Raw genomic sequence first — 19,304 nt, 5'->3', positions numbered from 1 at the left:
CCACGTATGAGATTTAAAAGCCCAGATGTACCTCAATGGACAAATGGATCAAGAAAATGTAGTATATATACACAATGAAATTTTACTCATTGTACTAATGGAATCGTGCAATGATAGTGTATCTTTAAGGGAATGGAAAGACTTGGGAAAAATTATATGAAGTGAAGTAAGCCAGACTCAGTGCATCAAAAGTTACCTAGTTTCCTTCATTTGTGATAGATAGAAAGTACTCAAAATTCTATAAGTAAAAGCACTGGACAGGGGCTGGGAAGGTGGCTCAAATGGTAGAGTGCTAGCCTTGAGTTGTGGAGTTGAGGGACAGCGCCCAGGCCTAGAGTTCAGGCCCCATGACCGGACCCCCCACCCAAAAAAAAAACAAAAAAAACCCCACTAGACAGTATGCAAGTGGTTATAAATGAATTATTTGAACTCATATATGGAGAGCTCAAATACTAGAAACATTTAGAAAGAATAGGTCAAAGCTGGACAAAAATCAACACCAAGAAATGCGTACATCCAAGAAAGGGTGAGGATGAGGTAGACAAATGAAGGGAGGAAGGAGGGAGAAATGCAGTCAAGAATTCATTGTATAGACTACAAAATTAAGAACAAGAAGAATAGGGGTGGAGCAAATGAGTGAGAATGTTGAAAGGGATGACACTGATCAAGATGCATTGCATTCATAAACTGCTTTGTTATATGGCACATCCTTTCTGCAACTACCTATGGATAGTAAAAATATTTTTTGGAATGAGATTTCATGTCAAAGGTGTGAGGAAGGGAGACCCTTTCTTGATGTTATATGAACAGTAGTGACTAGCTTGAAAATCAATACACACGTGTGTCAAACAAAGCATACATTCATTCTACCTTACTCAAATAAGGAAAAATAATACTTAGAGTCTTACTATTCCTTGGAGAAAGAAGAATATTTATGGAAGTTTTGAGGATTTTATCTATTTGAAATTCTTAAAAAAGCCTTTTCCTGAGTGTTATTTTTACTATATTTTATAAAACTTCATAAATATATGTCAAAATAAACCAAAGTAATTGATAAATATGTATGTGCATTTTTAGCTTCTAAATTAAAATAGAAAGCATTAAACTACCTAAGAACAACTTACAGAGGGCAAATGAGTGGGAATGGAGGAACAAGATGATATTTTAGTTCTTAGAATTATTTTAAAAGCCTTACAATGGTTTCTTATTTTTATGCTTTTATTCTAAATTTACACTAATTTATAAATTTTTAATATTTTGAAAATGTGTGTTCAAAGAAAAGAAGAGTCAGTCTGAAAGTAAAATATATCAATAAATAAGTTGAAGTTGTTTTATGGTGTAAAAGTTAGTGTCCATTATGAAATGACAAAGAGAGTCATGAACACCAACCTCCTCTCAAAATAAACTTGAAACTTTTTTCCTGCTGAATAATTACTGTTGATAACTATGGTGCATTTTGAGATCCTTCTTGGATCTTATATGGTTTACAGTAAATAATAGTCATTATGAACCTTAAAATATACATAATTGGATTTCTTAAATAGTGAATCAATGAGTCATTAAATTTTAATTTTCAAAAATGTTTATTATTAGACAGAGATTTCAAGACCTTGTTTTCTGTATATTTATAACTTAATTTGTTAATTGATTTAGAATGAAAATGGAACAGGAAGGCACACCCAGTTTTATGCCAATAGAGTCCCCAAAATAGACAAGAAGGAAAGCTTCCAGGTAGTGTGGACTGTTTCTTGGTTCTCTTGTGCTTTCTTGTTTTTATTGGAGAAGTTTTTTCACACACACATGTAACACAAACACATACAGAAATACACAAATACACAGATACTCAATGTAGTTTACATTTGTTGTCTCCAATATATTTTGACTTTTTTCTTTGCTTGTCTCAGGAAAAGAAAAAGTCTAGTGAAGTGGAAAAAGAAGTAAACCTAAAAATATAATTTCTGAGTGTGAATCGTGACTTCATTCCTTGACAATTACATATCTTTTGAAAAAAATATTCAGTCTTTTTCCTCAAATAAAATAGCAACTCAGATGCCTTTACTTTACTTTGTCTATTGTAAGGAGATTAGTGATGGTAAAAATTATTTGTGAATATACTTATTGTTCTAGAGAAGTTAAAGAATAGGGCAATGTCTAGCTTGTAGAAGATATTGAATATAGAGTGGTTAAGTGAAGAAAAAAACACATACAAATGTGGATGATATACAGGTGTGATACAGGATTTACCTGCAAATTTAAATCACCTATCTCTGTATTGCCAACCATTTCTTATTATCCCAACAGCCAAGCAAAATAGTTACACACACACACACACACACACACACACACACACACACACACACACACACACACACACACACACACACACACACACACACACACACACTACCTCTTCTAGCCACAATGATTTAAAGAGCTAAATAGTTATTCTTGTTCCAAAATAACTTTCTTCTTTTTATTTAATTTTGTGGCACCAAGGCTTTGAGATTAGAGCCTCATCCTTCTTTTCTTCTTTCTTTGTGACAGTACTGGAGTTTGAACTCAGGACCTCCTTTTCTTGCTGAGCTTGATCTCTTAAAGCCCATGTTTTACTACTTAAGCTCCACTTCCATTCCTAGCTTTTTCTGGTAAGTGGGGGTAAGACTCTCATGGACTTTCAGCCCAACTTGACTTTGAACCTCAATATTGAGCTTTCAGGCTATTAAATAGCCAGGTTTACAGTCATGAGCCACCAGTGCACCACTTCTTTCTTTTATTTGTCTATTTAATTAACATTTGGTAAAACAATGCCTATCTTAACTGACATTTATGTGACATTTTAATGTTTTCATGTAGATTTTCACTTAATTGCTATGAGAGGCGTACAAATAAGGTAAAATACCTTACATTTTTAAAACAAAAACAGGAATGTAGAGAAATTTCTTGCCTGAGTTCTCTCAAGTAGTAAATGGTTTTGTTAGGACTTGGATTTAGTATTCTAAGCCTGTTGATTTTTATACTGTATCATATAATGATATGTTTATATTGAAAGATAATATAACACATTACTTCTGATTTTTATGAATAGAAAATATAAGTTAACCACTATATATTTAATTATCCACTGATATACTTTTCTCCTACAGTAAAGGCAACTTCTCAATTCCCCTCATTATCTCAAAAAGTACTCGATTTTATCTCTCATATTGATGGCAGGCAGGTAGCTCTATTCTCCTGAATATACATAAGTAAGGTATAACACCAAGAAAAATTTAAGATTTGAATTTGGAGTCTAAGGTCCCATGAAATTCATTTTGGAGATTAACAAAATTAAAGCAAGTTGAGGATTTTCAAGTTTAAAGCCTATTTACTAGACACATTAGATTTAACTTCAAAAGAATATCAACAAACTGGGAGAATTTTCTGTTTCATGGAGGGAGTTTTCTTTAAAGCTTTAGATGGGGGTGATTTTTTTCAGACAATTCCTGTTTTAGGATGACAAAAATAAATATGTCAAATCTTCCAGATTTAGGTTTGAAGGATCTTGTGGAGTGGTGATCAGATGCTGAATATATTCACAGAAATCTAAACACTCCAAACATTTTGTTTTCCTCATTCCTTATTATTTCAGAGCCTGAAAATTTTTGATTCGTTCATGAAGAGTCATGTTTTATTTTTACAATGATTGCTAGAGATATTGCAAATATCATATGATCACCATGTCTCTAAACAGAGATTCTTTGTCCCATACTATTCACCCACCCCAGAAAATAAACATTTATATTTGTAACTTGAATCCCTAACTTGGAAACTTTATCAACATTTCTGGTTGAATATCCACACTATGAACTTAGAATCAGGACATCATTGCATATTTATTTAGTAAATTTAACCTGTAAATCTTAAAACCTTTTCCTTGTTGTTATCTTCAGGGCCTTCTTATGTACTGCTAGCTGGACATCACTTCCAATGAATGGTCCTATGATTCCAAATGTTTGCCACTCCAGTCTCACAACAAAGATCACAGGTTGAAATGGTGCTATCTCTATTTATTGTGTAAATTTCATTTTGTTCCTGGGAAACATTTTTACTCCTTTTCTTCTTCCTGTTCCTCTGAGATATATTTCAAATGTTACTTATTTCTTGACCACCTTACTGGGCAGTGTCATGTGTTCCATTCCTTTAGTTTCTTTAGCCTTCAGCATCTTTCTTTATTATTATATCTCTTACAATTATATTAATTAATTACAATTACATTAAGTAATTGTTTTTGTAAGTGGATTGTCCATTGTTACGATCTGTTGGTGTTTATTACAGTAAGGACTCACAAGTGATGTCAATATGTTGAAAAATATGATTTCTAATATAGCTCAAAAGAAAAGTCATTTCTTGTATCATTGGGTCATTTTTTGCAAAGACAGTGATTTTTTTTTTGGTAGGTGGTGGAGCTTGAACTCTGGGGCTGGGCGCTGTCCCTCAGCTCTTCAGCTCAAGGCTAGTGCTCTACCACTTGAGCCACAGCACCACTTCTGGTTTTCTGAGTGGTTTGTTGGAGATAAAAGTCTCAAACTTCTTGCCTGGGCTGGTTTTGAACCATGATCCTCAGATCTCAGCCTCCTGAGTAGCTAGGATTACAGGGCATCACTGGTGCCCGGCTGATAGTGTTATTTAAAATAATATATTTCTTAATTTTGTTAATATTGATGATGGAAATAATTGTATAGAAAATGTAATATATAGTTACTCAGTAGCAGAATGACGCTTGGTACTCTTTCATAAAAAAAGATTAAAAAAAATATAGACAAACCACTGGGCACCAGTGGCTCATGCTCATCCGAGCCACTCAAGAGGCTGAGATCTCAGGATCATGGTTCAAAGCCAGCCTGGGCAGGAAACTCCATGAGACTCTTATCTCCAATAACCACTAGAAAACTGAAAGTGGCACCGTGGCTCAGGTGATAGAACACTAGCCTTGAGCTGAAGAGCGCAGGAACAGCATCCAAGCCCAGAATTCAAGCCCCATGACCTACCAAAAAAAAAAAAAAAGAATATAGACAAACCAGTGTCACATAAAACTCATAAAAGTTCCCCAATATGAAAACTTCTAGGCAAAATAATGAAGTACATATGACCTGTCATTTTAATAAACTGTTTTGTGCATTTTCTGTAATATATAAATATTTAAAATAATATATTTCTTAATTCAAGTTTTAGAATTTCACATGGCTCAAATTTGTTAGATAACTTTAAGACTAGGGCTTTGCTAGTCTTGAAGGAAAAAGGAGATGAAATAAAACAGTGAATGATGAGAAATAAATACAATAGGATATATTACCATCTGGTGAATGCTTCATGATGAATTACAGAGAGAGGCCACTAGCTGCTTGCCATGTAAATCTACTAGGCCACCTGAGGCCTCTTCAGAAGGAATTTTTGTTTTTAAGATTGCACTTTCCACTATCCACATGGAGTGGATATCAGTGTTAGCTAGCTCCTGTTTACCATTGTTCTTCCATCATTTTCCCTATGACAGCTTCATTCCCTCATGTTTCTTGTTACTAGCCACCTGAAACCTCTGGAAACCTCTTCAGGTAAAAAATAATCTATGTTTTTAAATATAGTGCTTCATACTTATCTAGAAATTGTGGGAGATATTACCCAATCCCCAAATGGTTGCTTTCTACCCATGAATGGATGGTCCATATGCAATAACTAGAATAGGTTGATAGGTAAAAGTGATGAAGTATATGGAGAACAGGGGAGATTGAGAGAACCTGAGGAAAAACCTAAGCTCAATGTCATATATTCCCTGGTCATTTAGATCTTCTCATGTCACCCAGTAAGCTTGTCTTTCATAATGATATGGAGCCTATCCTTCTTTATGAGATGTAACAGAATGCAATTTTTTTTGGGGGGGGTCCAGTCATGGGGCCTGAACTCTGGGCCTGGGTGCTGTCCCTCAGCTCTTCAGCTCAAGGCTAGTGCTCTACCACTTGAGCCACAGCGCCTTTTCCGGCTTTTTTCTTTTTGCTTATATGGTACTGAGGAATCGAACCTCATGCATGCAAGGCAAGCACTCTACCACTGAGCCACCTTGCCAGCTCCAGAATGTAATTTCTTCCCCATATGAAGAGTTACAAGTCCAGTCACTACTAATGTAGTGTACAGTTATGATCTCTTAGCCTGAAGAAATGTCTGAAACAAGGGACAGTACTCTAGCTAGTCCTGAGGCTTGATTTATATCATCTCATTCCTGGGACACCTAGTTTTGAATTGCTTTCACCCCAGTTCAGTATATGGTTAGGCCTGACTTACTTCTTGGTAAGTGCTCAGAATTTTACTCCTTAAAGTATGAACGTTCATTTGCTTGATTTTTTTTTTTGCAGGGTTGTGGTTGCTGTAATTGTCTATTGATGATTATCACTGGGCAAGGAAATCCCTTAAATATTCACATATCTTCCTTTGCATTTGTATATCATTACTGAGTATGCCAGTAATAATTAATGTGAAATTACTTCAACCAGTATAGTAAGTAATTACTTATTTGACCTGTGGTGCAGATATGTAAAATGGTTATCATTATATTTTTAAGAAACCCTTACCACATTTTTGTGAGACCCTTGCCAAGTTTCATGAAATGTCTTCCATCCTGAGGAACGTGACATTCAATCTGTTTGAACCCAGTGTTCTGGAAGTGGCTGGAAGCACAATTTTAAGTGGACTTCATAGATCTGATAGAGAGAGTTGCCACTGTTGTTGATACAATGCTTCTTCCAACAAAATGAATACTGGACTATGGATGTGTAAAGATGAAACCACCCATTCAAACACTCATACACTCATTTAACCTAATGCTGATTTAGTACACATCAGTGATTTAAAGGATAGGCAAAACATTGATGAGTCTTAGATTTTCTTCATGTCCTTAGGGAGCTTATGACTAGGAAGGAGGTATAAACTATGTGTGCCAGTTGTTGTCACTATAAACAAATATTTGAGATCAGTAACTTAAAGAAGGAAGAATTCATTTCAGTTCATGGTCAGCTGGTTCAATTTCTTTTAGACCAATGGCAAAGGACATGACAGAGGAAAGCTGCTCACCTGATGGCCTGCAAGCAGCCAGGAGGGATGAGGCAAGAGAGTGAGTGAGTGAGAGGGAGAGACAGAGAGACAGAGAGGAATCAGGAACATACGACTGGGGACCTATTTCCTACAACCACTATCTAGATTTTACTACTACCACATAATGTCATCAGATTATGAATCCATCAACAGATTAGTACAATGATTAGGTCATAGCCTTCATTATCCAATCACTTCCAAAGCCCCATCTCATAACATTGCACTAGGGACAAGATCCTTAACCATGCTGTTTGGAGGCTATTTCATAGCCAAGTAATAACCATACCCCAAACAATTAATACATTAAGATGTGATATGTGTTATGACAGGCTTCTGGGATAACTGATAGATCTGACATAAGTGTATATCTTACAATCAGAGGAAGGACTTTGAATCCAGAGCATGACACTGAATTAGACCCAAGGCGTCAAAGGAAGAGTATGCTCCATAAATGGTTCAAAACCCCAGTTGAGGAAAAAGTTGGTCAAAAAGGCTTCAGAGTTAGCAAAGCCTGACAAGTTTTAACAAGAGCTGAACAGACTGGAAGTTTGAATTATATAAACATATTTTGGTGCCAAGAGAAAACACTGAAGAGCAGTTTAAACAATTCCAAGGATGGAGGGTCTGAGGAAATCTTTAGATAAAGAAAAAGCCCTTTCCAGAAGATCATGTGGTAATGAAAATTTCTGATATCTGATTGAATGTTTTTTATGCTCTCTTCCTCAACCCGCTACTTACTGTAAGTTTGCCTCCCATTTTATTTGTTCTTAATTCAGTTTTTATCTCCTTAAAATAAAAATCTAATTTAAAACGTGGGGGGTGGGGGGAAAAAGGCATCAAGCTGTGGGCCAGTACCTCATGGCTATAATCCTAGCTACTCAGGAAGCTGAGATCTGAGAATTTCCATTCAAAGCCAGCCTGGTCAAAGCCAGCCCAGGCAGAAAAGTCCATGAGACTCTTATCTCCAATAAACCACTAGAAAACCAGAAGTGGCATTGTGGCTCAAGTTGTAGAGCCCTTGCCTTAAGCTGAAGAGTGCAGGGATGGCACCCAGGCCCAGAGTTCTAGACCCACAACTGACAAAAAAATAAAAAATAAAAAGTAAAAAGGCATTATCCTGCCCATGTAATTGTAACTCCTCTGTGCAGTATGTTCACAAATAAAATAAAATAAAATTTTTTTAAAAAAGAAAAAAAATAATATTAGTATCTATCTCTTTATCTCTGTATGTAGATATATCAATATCTCTTTCTCTCTATACATAAATGGATACATATATATGTCAATAACACTGAGGACAAGGAAAGTAGAAGGGTAGAAGAGATGGGCAATGACAATTTAGGGTCTGATATTAGAGATAATAGTATTACAAAATATTTATGAATAGGAGCTAGAGCTTAAGGGAAAGGAAAAATTGATGTCTGATAAATATTAAACATTAATTTTATTTATTTACTTATTTATTTATTCATTCGTTCATTGCAGGGGTTTGAACTCAGGGCCTTGGTGCTGTCCTTGAGCTTTTTCGCTCAAGGCTACTGCTCTACTACTTTGAGCCACAGTTCCACTTTTGGTTTTCTGGTGGTTAATTGGAGATAAGAATCTCTCGGACTTTACTTCCCAGGATGGATGTGAAATGTGATACTCAGATCTCAGCCTTCTGAGTAGCTAGAATTACAGGCATGAGCCACCAGCTCCTGGCCAACACTAAATTTTTTGTTACAGAAAATAAGAAGGCTGTAGAAGAGCTGAGGTTATATAATAGAAGCTTCATGTAAAACTTTTATATTATTTATGTGAGGAAAAATATATTCTTAATCTGTTGCTCAATAATTCATTGCAGTTATTTAATATTGTGGGAAAATCAAGAGAGGAATTTTGGAAGATTTTAGAAATAGGTTATGGAATTATTTCACTGGAGAGTAGGAAGACAGGACTTTGTACAAATTACCTTGGGATTGGTGGACAATGTGAAGTAGTAATTAATGCTTTCTGATTAAAAAAATACTAAATTGTTTCTGGAAGAACTCTTTTAGTGTGTAGTTCAGAAATAAACACAAACAGATATGTCCAAGATATGCCAAGAAAAAGGGGGAAAATCAAGGGATATAGTGACAACAATGTTCTTTGTTTAATAAGGCAATGTGCACTTTGGTGCTATAGAAATCAGGGTACTAAGGACCTAACAGTATGCGGTATTAGATGACTACTCCATGTGGATATTAAAGTCTTGGAGAAAGTTCTCAAGACAAAGTCCCTCTAAGACAAGACTGGGGAAAAACAGGGGAAATATTAGAAAGTGGTAACAATGGGAGGCCTGGTTGGGAGAGAAAGAAGAGAATGCCTTAGTCAAATCATGTGAGGCTAAAATCCACACAATTCTTTTTTCAGCAAGGAACTTACCTGTCTTTGCCCCTAAGAAAATTTGGAGCTATTTTATTCTACAGGGGACAGTTGTTTATTTGTAATATTCTTCCTTTATAAAGAATCTGACATTTCAATTTTGATTTCCAAACATTGAAGCCATTATTTTCTGTAGTATTATTAAAACATATTAGCCTTAATTTCTTCACTTATAAATATAATTTTCCCCACGGAAATGTCATTTTAATGGAAAATTAATGTTGGTTTGTGCCAATTTTGCAAAATAAATTGCCTGTAAATTATATTTTAATATCACAAATAAAGTACTTAAAATATATGATTATTTTATGTATTTAATTTTGGTGCTTTACTTATGTTGTTTTCTTCATAAATCATAGCCATACAACTGGGAACAAGTCTTACCTTTACTTGGTAATAGTATATATTGGAAAAGTCACCTCTGGTCTACAATTTCCACTCTTCATAGATTACACTGGGTTATGTACCAGTAATCTGAAGCCACTCGAGAGGCTAGGATGTGAGGATAGAAATTCAAAACCAGTGGAGGTAGATAAATCCATGAGACCTTTACCTCCAATTCACCAGCAAGAATCTAGAAGTGAAGATGTGGATTGAGTAGAAGAACACCAGCCTTGCATGGAAAAGCCAAGTGAGAGAGCTCAGGGTTCTGAGTTCAAGCACTAGTACCAGAACATACACACACAGAGATAGATACACCAGAGAGATAGATGGATAGAGAGAAAGAGAGAGAGAGAATATGGTACTGGTTGTACTTACGATGTACAATTCATGAATTGCATGAAATTACTATTTAGTAAGTCTTAAAAATGAAATGTGGTGTAAGGCAGTTACTCTGGCTTCCTTCAGTACCAGAAATCTCATAACAATAACAAAGTAGCTGAGCTTCAACAGATTCACTTGCTGTGGATGAAGTTCACATATGGAACTTTATACGTTCTATGAAATGGGGCTCAGTCCATATTCCCTCCAGAAAAGCCAAGGGCCATAGCATTATTAGCTCAGTAATGAAAAGACTTAACTGCCTTTGGTAGAATTCTTTTATGAGGACCCTGTATTCAGGAGACATGCTGACATCACAACAGTCCTTATTTCTCTGATTCTGGTATGTGTGGAATTGCTGTTTGGGCATCTTATCTTGTTATTTCACATGTTCATATTGTGCTGTTCTACACAGAAAAATGATCACATACCCTAACACAATAGCTAATCATGTCAAAGCCATGCTTCTAGAGGTTGAATACTCAGGCACAGACTTACTGCTCATCCAGTAACATGGCCTCAACAGGAAGTATTGCTAGCTTTCTACTTGACTTGCACTTATTGTTGTGAGGGTTGAAAGATAGCTACTACTTTTCTGTGGCTATTGTGACATTCAGGAGAGTTCATAAGTAATACACATGGCATTTCTCTATGGGGACACAGTATTTGAGTAAAATATTAGCAAAATGGTCCACCAGCCATGTGCATTGTGGGAGCAGGGGTGGGTATGGCTACCCAAATAATTTACACATGTAATCATTTTCACATTGTCAACCATACTTTCCTGTAGGCAATTGTTACTAGTTCATTTCTTTCTCTCCCCCCCCCCCACCCCAAGGTTTTTTTTTTTTTTTTTTTTGCTCAGGGCTAGCACTTTACTACTTGAGCCACAGCTCCAGTTTTGGATTTTTTTTTGGTAGTTAATTAGAGATAAGAGTCTCATAGGCTTTCCTGCCCAGGCTGACTTTGAACCACAATCCTCAGATCTCAGCCTCCTGAGTAGTTAGGATTACAGATTTGAGCCACCAGCACCTGGAATGTTCTAGCCTGTTTTTAAAAACATATCCTTTTTATTGTAAAGATACTGTACAGTGAGTTACAGTTGCATGAGCAAGGTAATGAGTCCATTTCCTATCGAGCATTGTTACCCCCTCCTTTGTTTTTCCCCTACTGATTTCTATCTTAAAATCATTTCTTATGTTTCATTCATTATCTACCCAAAGCGAAGCTCTGAGTGAATTCCCAACCCCAGTGCAGACTCCACAGCCTCTCCACAGTGACTTGCCTTGTTATGTACGTAATGCAGAACTTCTGTCTCTCTTCCCTCTATTTTGATGAGATTGTGGGTTCAGCCTCCTTTCAGGCTTACTGAATTTGGGTTTCTGTTTTATCCCTCCATTCTGCTTTCTATAGTGTGTCCTGTAGTTTTAAGATCTCTATATGCCCTGGAGTTTTAGAAACTTCCTCTTTTCCATTGTTGAATGGAAAGAGAAGATAGCTAGCTAGATGGATGGATGGATAGATAGATAGATAGATAGATAGATAGATAGATAGATAGATAGATAGATAGATAGATAGATAGATAGATAGATAGATACATAGATACATAGATACATAGATAGATGATAGATAGATAGATCGATAGATAGACAGAAAAGTGTCAGAATATGGATTTTGGCCAGGATTCCCATATTCCTTTAATCTTCTCTCCCTTTCCTGAAGTCATAAGGAATTTTTTGCTCACTGTAATAAACATCATAATTCACCTAGGAGAAACAAGAGGTGTTAACCTGTGAACTCTCCAGGTTAACTAAGTTTAACCTGATAACACTGGAAAAAATTCAGAGAGGGCAGTACCTTCCATTTGTATGTCACCTTTTCTGCCTCAAAAAACTACTTGCAGCTTCACACCACGCTGAAACACATCCAAGTTTTCGAATACAAGTATTATCATGGATCACAGCCCTATCAGCTTGTCTAAATCCTTTTGATCCATTAAGAGTGACCTTGCATTCCAAGTTCCTCAACGTGATTTAATATATGTTCTTCCCATAACCAAAGAACTAGGTGCTTAATAGATCCTACCAATAATTTTATTGGAGATTTTAGCCTACTTATCTTTCTCTTCCATTAGACAGAAAGATTCTTGAGAATTATAACTAGTAAACGTCCAACATTCCATCCCCAGAATCTGCTTCACAAAATTTGTATTCTGTTTGTGTATTTGAGGACTCTATAAAACAGATGTGTGAAATGATTTGTCTAAGGCTAAGGAGCTTGATGCAGGCCCACTTCATAATTATGTTTTATGACTCTTGAAGAAAACCTGCTAAACTTCTAAAGAAAGTCAAACATTTTCTAGAACTATATTGACTCATTTTTCTTTGTATATATTCATCTATTCTGGGCATAATGTGCTTTGTAAAGTCAATAAAATCAAATTTAAATCTCAGCATGATGCCTGCCTTCAAAGTGCTTCTGGTCTCATCCCACTCCTGTGTTGTTGTAGCACTATTCACAACACACAAGAGGAAACAACCTAAGCATCAACCAATTGTTGAATGGAAAGAGAAGATAGCTAGATAGCCAGATAGATGGATGCATAGATAGATAGATAGATAGATAGATAGATAGATAGATAGATAGATAGATAGATAGATAGATAGATAGAAAGACAGAGTGTACTGCTGCTTAGCCATTGTGTGGACGAACTTCTGTCATTTTTTATAGCATAGACGAAACTGTAGATTACTTCATATTAAGTAACATAAGATAAGCACAGAAAGACAAATGCCACATGACTATACTTATATGTGGAATACTAAAATGTTAATCTCAGAATTTGAGAGTTGATTGGTGGTTACCAGAATCAGGAAATAGAATAGAAGTTGGGAAGATGGGGAAAGGATGATAAAATTACAGTTACAAAACGTTTTGGTTGGTTCTTGTACAGTAAGGTAACTAAAGATAATACAAATATGCTGCTATTTCAAAAAGCCAGAAGAAAGAATTTTGCAAGGTTTTACTCTAAAGAAATAGTCAAAAAGATAGATATGTTTAACCTGATTTAATTATTGCACAATGTATGCATGTATTGCACAATCCATGGTATCTAATAAGTATGTGTAAATGTTATATATTTATACACAAGTTAGAAATGAATTAAGCTTTCATTTAAAAAACAAGTTATGATGGCATACAATGCTTTAGCTTCATTTCGAGTTTCTTCCTCTGTTACCTCATGCATTTGTTGGGTTCTGTTTCTCTATTTTACTACTGATACGTCCCTTACAGAGTTCACAGTGCTCCAATTTGAAACCTAATCATTACCTAGGACATCGTGTATATTTATGACTCTTCTGGCTTCAACGTCTTCATGCCTCTGGTTTTTACTTTCTTGCATTCTGCTACTGCCCACCAAGAGAGTGAAAATGATATATTATCAGATGGAATTTCCCTATTGTAGTCTCCAAACTCAATGAGAAATAAGCCCCTCTACAACCTCTAAATAATAGTCAAGGAAATTCTATGTACCTACTACAAGCATGGATAACAAATCTAAATGGATTTTCATATACTCCCAACACAATTCTCTACCCAATCATTATTCACAGAAAGCTAGATGTCATTGTACAACTCAGAGTCAGTTGGGAATAGAATGTGTGGTGTTTTGTTGTGGAAAAGGAGTTGAATTTTGAGCCTCTTCCTTTGAGGCCAGGGAGAGGGTTCTGAAGCAAAACCAAAGGAGTAAGGAGCCAATCATCTCTAGCTAGAATCCTTGTTGTGGATTGGGAGGCCATAGAAAAACTTACCAAGAACAAGGTTATGATTTATTTCTTACTTCTTTCAGATTTTGGTTCTGCATTTAAGTAATATATACATGCTAAGATGACTTATATATTTATAATGTATGAGAACAGGCTCCAATTTTATAACACTTTAGCATATACAACTTTGCTAAAACTAATCATTGAAAAGTTTATCCTTCTCATTTTACGTTTTCTTGGCAATGTTGCTAAGATCAGTTTGATTTTGTAAGTTATTTTGTATCCTATAAATTTTTTATGTTATGAAAGGTTTTTTGACACTTGATTTTTCTACATATATCATCATATCAGCATATAGCAATTATTAACTTTATGCTGTTTATTTTATTATTATTTTTTCATTCTTCTGACTAGGCGTTCTAGCACTTTTGTGGGGAAGTGGTAAAAGTGAGCATTGTTTCTTTGTATCTGATCTTAAAGGTGTGCTTTCAGTTTTCCCTATTTGCTATTTGTATTGTTTGAAATAATCAATGAAATAATAATGAAAGATGTTTATGTATTAGACCCTTATCACTGTGGTGTTAGTATCGGAGGGACTGGGATCTATAAAGGTTGGGGCTAGCAAAAGATCTTTTGATTGATTGACGGGACTGTCCTTAGAAAGAGATTAAAAACCTTCTTACGCAAGGCTTGATTGTTCTCATGTGACTGTTGTTATAAGCTTGACTCAGGCCCAAAACAGCTCTTTGACTGCCTGTTTGGTGATGAAAATGCTCAAACATATACATGATACAACCACTATTACCTATTATAACATTATACACGGCTCTCAGCAGAACTGAACTGATACAAAGTCATGTATTTGAATTCATGGCTAAACAAACTTCCTTTAAAAAATAAACATTACTTTCTTTTTTTTTCAATATAGTTTTTATTGTAAAGATACTTTCCAAAGGGATTGCAGTTACATGAGTAATGAGTACATTTCCTATCAAGCACTGTTATCCCCTCCTTTGTTTGTTCCCTACTATCCCTTCCCTCCCCATCTCCCCAACTTCTCTCTCCCCAAACCTGAAGCTGTGAAGTTCACTTTCAACATGTTTTTAACATCTCATTGTTACAATGGGTCAACCTGTATCCTTATTGCAGCATTTTGTTATTTCCCTTCCCCTCTCCAAATTAGAAAAATGTCAAAATGCAGGGCACCACACTCAAATACAGTGAAAGCAGGGGTGATAACATGGGGGAAGAACATACAAAAGAAACAAAAAAATCACACAGTATATTAAAAACAACAAAGATACAACCTCTTGTGTTCCTATCTTGGGATTCATTTCACTTACCATCATCTTATATGGTCATATGTACATAGTTTTTGTCCTTTTCTGCTTGTCTTGACGTATACCAGTTATTGCAACCATGGGAAACCATGGGACCTATGTTTCTTTGGACCTGGCTTACTTCACTTAATATAATTTTTTCCAAGTCATTCCACCATAGCTAAGATATGGAATCAACCCAGATGTCCCTCAGTAGATGAATGGATCAAGAAAATGTAATTTATATAATGGAATTCTATGCCTCCATCAGAAAGAACGACATTGCCCCATTTGTTAGGAAATGGAAAAAAATAAACTTTACTTTCCTACGTATTTTTATAGTAACAAAATCCCAACACAATTATGGTACTAATTGTGGGAATTTCATATATGGATTTTATTGATTTTTGCTTAGTTTTCTTGAGGTGTGGTATTTTTTATTGTTAAGGTTTTCATCTTTTAAAATGTACTTGTTTATATCTATAAATGTTCTTTTATGGTATTGATGTTATTGCTGGTATTGCCTTTATTTCTAGGGTAGAGCTCTACCACTTGAACCATTCGTCCACACCCTATTTTTAGCACATTTATTATTTTTCTCCTACTTCCCCTACGCCCTGACTCCCCCACTCCCAGTTATACAGATCATTTCCAACATAGTGTCTTTTGAGTATCACTGTTGCATTGGTTCCCTTTGTCCTTTCTCTCACCATTTGTTGTTCCCCTTCTCTTCCCTAATTCAGATAAATGTATATACAATATCCTGGGTACCAAAATCAAATATAGTGACAACAGGAAATAAACCATGGAGGGGGGATACAAAAGCTGTCATTATTTAAGGTAATTATTGATAAATGAGAATTTAGTGTTGCCATGAAAATTTCCTTTTGGTATATTTTGTAGTTGTTTTATTCATTCTTTTCTGATTCTTCAGTTATCTAATGATATTTGGATATTTTTTAGTTGTTAGTGATTAGCTTCTTTTTTAAAAAACTACATTGTGGTTTGAACAAAAAACACTTGATTCATGTATGCAGCCTAGATTATTGATGATTATTTGGGAGATGGAATTTCCTTTACTTTTCTTCCCAGGCTGTCATTTAACCATAATTCTCTGGATTTCAGCTGCCTGAGGAACTAAGAATTGGCATTTTTTTTCAAAGTTTAATTTGTTTGGAGATCTGTTATAGATGTTTTAAGACATATTTTTTATATGTTAAGATTCCACCTTACCCCAGTTAGAAGGGCCATTGTCAAGAAAACATCTAGCCGACTACAAACAAGGCCACACTAATGTTATCAACACAACCATGTTCAGGGCACCATTATTTACCCTAATCAAGATATGGAATGAACCCAAATGCCCCTCAGTGGGGGAAGTGTCAAGAAAATATGGTATATATACACAATAGAATTCTATGTTTCCATCAAAAAGAATGATATTGTACCATTTGTAAGGAAATGGAAAGACTTGGAAAAAATATATTAAGGGAAGTAAATCAGAACAACAGCAACAACAAAAACAAAACACAGGTTGCACGTTTTCCCTCATTTGTGAAATGTGGAACACACAAAAATCACATTTGGTGATGATAACTTGAACAGGACACTAAATATTCGAATAGTGAGACCAAAGGACGATTACAAGGGCTCATTATCTATGTGTATATGATCATATAAAATCATTATTATCTAAATGAACTGCAAGAAATAGAAACAAGAATTTTTTGTTATTTTGTTTTTATTTGATTTGTTTTTATTTTTTTGTTTGTTTTCTTTTGTGTTTTTTATGTCTGTACTTTTGTTTTTGTTTTTGTTTTTGGTCAGTGGTAAGACTTGAACTCTGGACCTGGGCACTGTTCCTCAGCTCTTCAGCTCAAGGCTAGTGCTCTACCACTTGAGCCACAGCACCACTTCTGGTTTTCTGGTGGTTTATTGAAGACAAGAGTTTCACTGACTTACTTGCCGAGGTTGGCTTTGAACCACGATCCTTAGAACTCAGCCTCCGGAGTAGCTAGGATTATAGGTGTGAGCCACTGGTGCCTAACTCCTTTTGTCTTATATGTAAGTTTATGTGTTTGGGGGAGGTTAAGTGGAACAAAAAAATAGTCGGACAAAAGATGAACAAATGCACCAACAATACGCACTAGACACTATGTTGAAAATATTTTCTTTGTTTAGGGAAAGATTTCCTTTTGTTTGTAAAGGAAAATTTGTTTGGTTATGATATTTTCAAATGATAATTATTTACTTTCAGGGTTTTATAAATGATACTCAACTGTCACCTGATTGGCAAGGTTTCAATTGATAACCCTGCTTATACTACTGTAGAAATTCTCTTGTTTTTGTTTATTTGTTGTTATTTTTTAAGCAGTTGTACAAAGGAGTTACCATTTAACAAAGCAGTCTATGCAAACAAGACCACACTAAAGCTACCAGCACAACTATGTTTATTGCAGCATTATTTACCATAGCTAAGATATGGAACCAACCCAGATACCCCTCAGTAGATGAATGGATCAAGAAAATGTGGAATATATACACAATGGAATTCTATGCCTCCATCAGAAAGAATGACATTGCCCCATTTGTTAGGAAATGGAAAGACTTGGAAAAAATTATATTAAGTGAAGTAAGCCACGCCCAAAGAAACATAGGTCCCATCGTTTCCCTTATTTGCAATATCTAGTATATGTCTGAGTCAAGCAGAAAAGGTCAGATAAGGTGATGTTAGGAAAATGAACCCTAAGATATGTATTCAAATGTTTTTTTTTTCTTTCATGCATGTGTTTCTAACGCATTTATAAGATTATTTCTTTGTTGCTTTGTATGTCCCTCCTGATGTTGGTATAATTGGTGGAAGGGAAGGAGAAAAACAAGTCGTTTAAGGATACAGGTGGACCCGTTGCAACAATGAGAAGTACAAGTTATGTCGAAAACGAACTTTACAACTTTGGTGGGGGGGGGGGAGGTTTGGGTGGGTGGGTGGGGAGGCTGGGAAGGGATGGGAAGGGGAAACAAAGGAGGAGGCTACAATGCTTGATAAGAAATGTATTCATTATCTTGCCCATGTAATTGTACAGTATTTTCAGAATAAAAAATAAATAAAAATTTACAAAAAGAAAAAAAAAAGCAGTCTATGAATACAATATATCTCTATTAATCTTATTATTGTTTTATGTTGTTGTCAATACTGGTGTTTGGTAGTCATCTACTTTACCATGTAAATTACATCTCTAGCCATTTTTTTTTTTTCAGATAGGCCTATGTTCTATTTGTCTGCATCCATCATGGACTCTGATCCGTCATCTGATTTCTCCTGTGTAGCTGGGCTACAAATACAAACAAAACCTAGCCTATTCTTAAAAATGAAGTCTTGGTAATTGCCTGTGTTGGTCTTGAATATTTATCCCTCTGATCTCTTCTTCTCAAATTGCTAGGATTACAGACTTGAACTGTTATATACAATCACTGCCTGCCACACTTTTGGAGACATGTACTTTTTCTGCATAGCTCAGGCTTAATAAAAATTTATGCTCATGCTGTTTCAGCCTCCCAAGTACTGAGATGTTTGACAGGTACCACTATACCCTGCTTGGTAACTTACCCTTACTGTACTGTTACTAGAAGTTTCTCTTTGTACTTGACTGTAAGTAATTTCATTATTATCTCTCTCAGTGAAGTTATCATTATGTTCAATCAATTTAGTGGTCTTTGGGCATCATGGATAAAGATACTTTTCCCCTTCACATTTGCTATATTTTTATCTGCTTATTTCTTGAAATAATCTTTTTTATTTTTTGGGGTCCAGTCATGGGGCCTGAACTCTGGGCCTGGGCACTGTCCCTCAGCTTTTCAGCTCAAGGCTAGTGCTCTACCACTTGAGCCACAGCACCACTTCCGGCTTTTTTCTTTTTGCTTATGTGGTGCTGAG

This window comes from Dipodomys merriami, unplaced genomic scaffold, assembly GCF_024711535.1.
Source record: "Dipodomys merriami isolate MVZ:Mamm:240054 unplaced genomic scaffold, mDipMer1.0.p SCAF_8, whole genome shotgun sequence".
Taxonomy (NCBI): Eukaryota; Metazoa; Chordata; class Mammalia; order Rodentia; family Heteromyidae; genus Dipodomys; species Dipodomys merriami.
Note: the sequence above shows the minus strand (reverse complement) of the source record.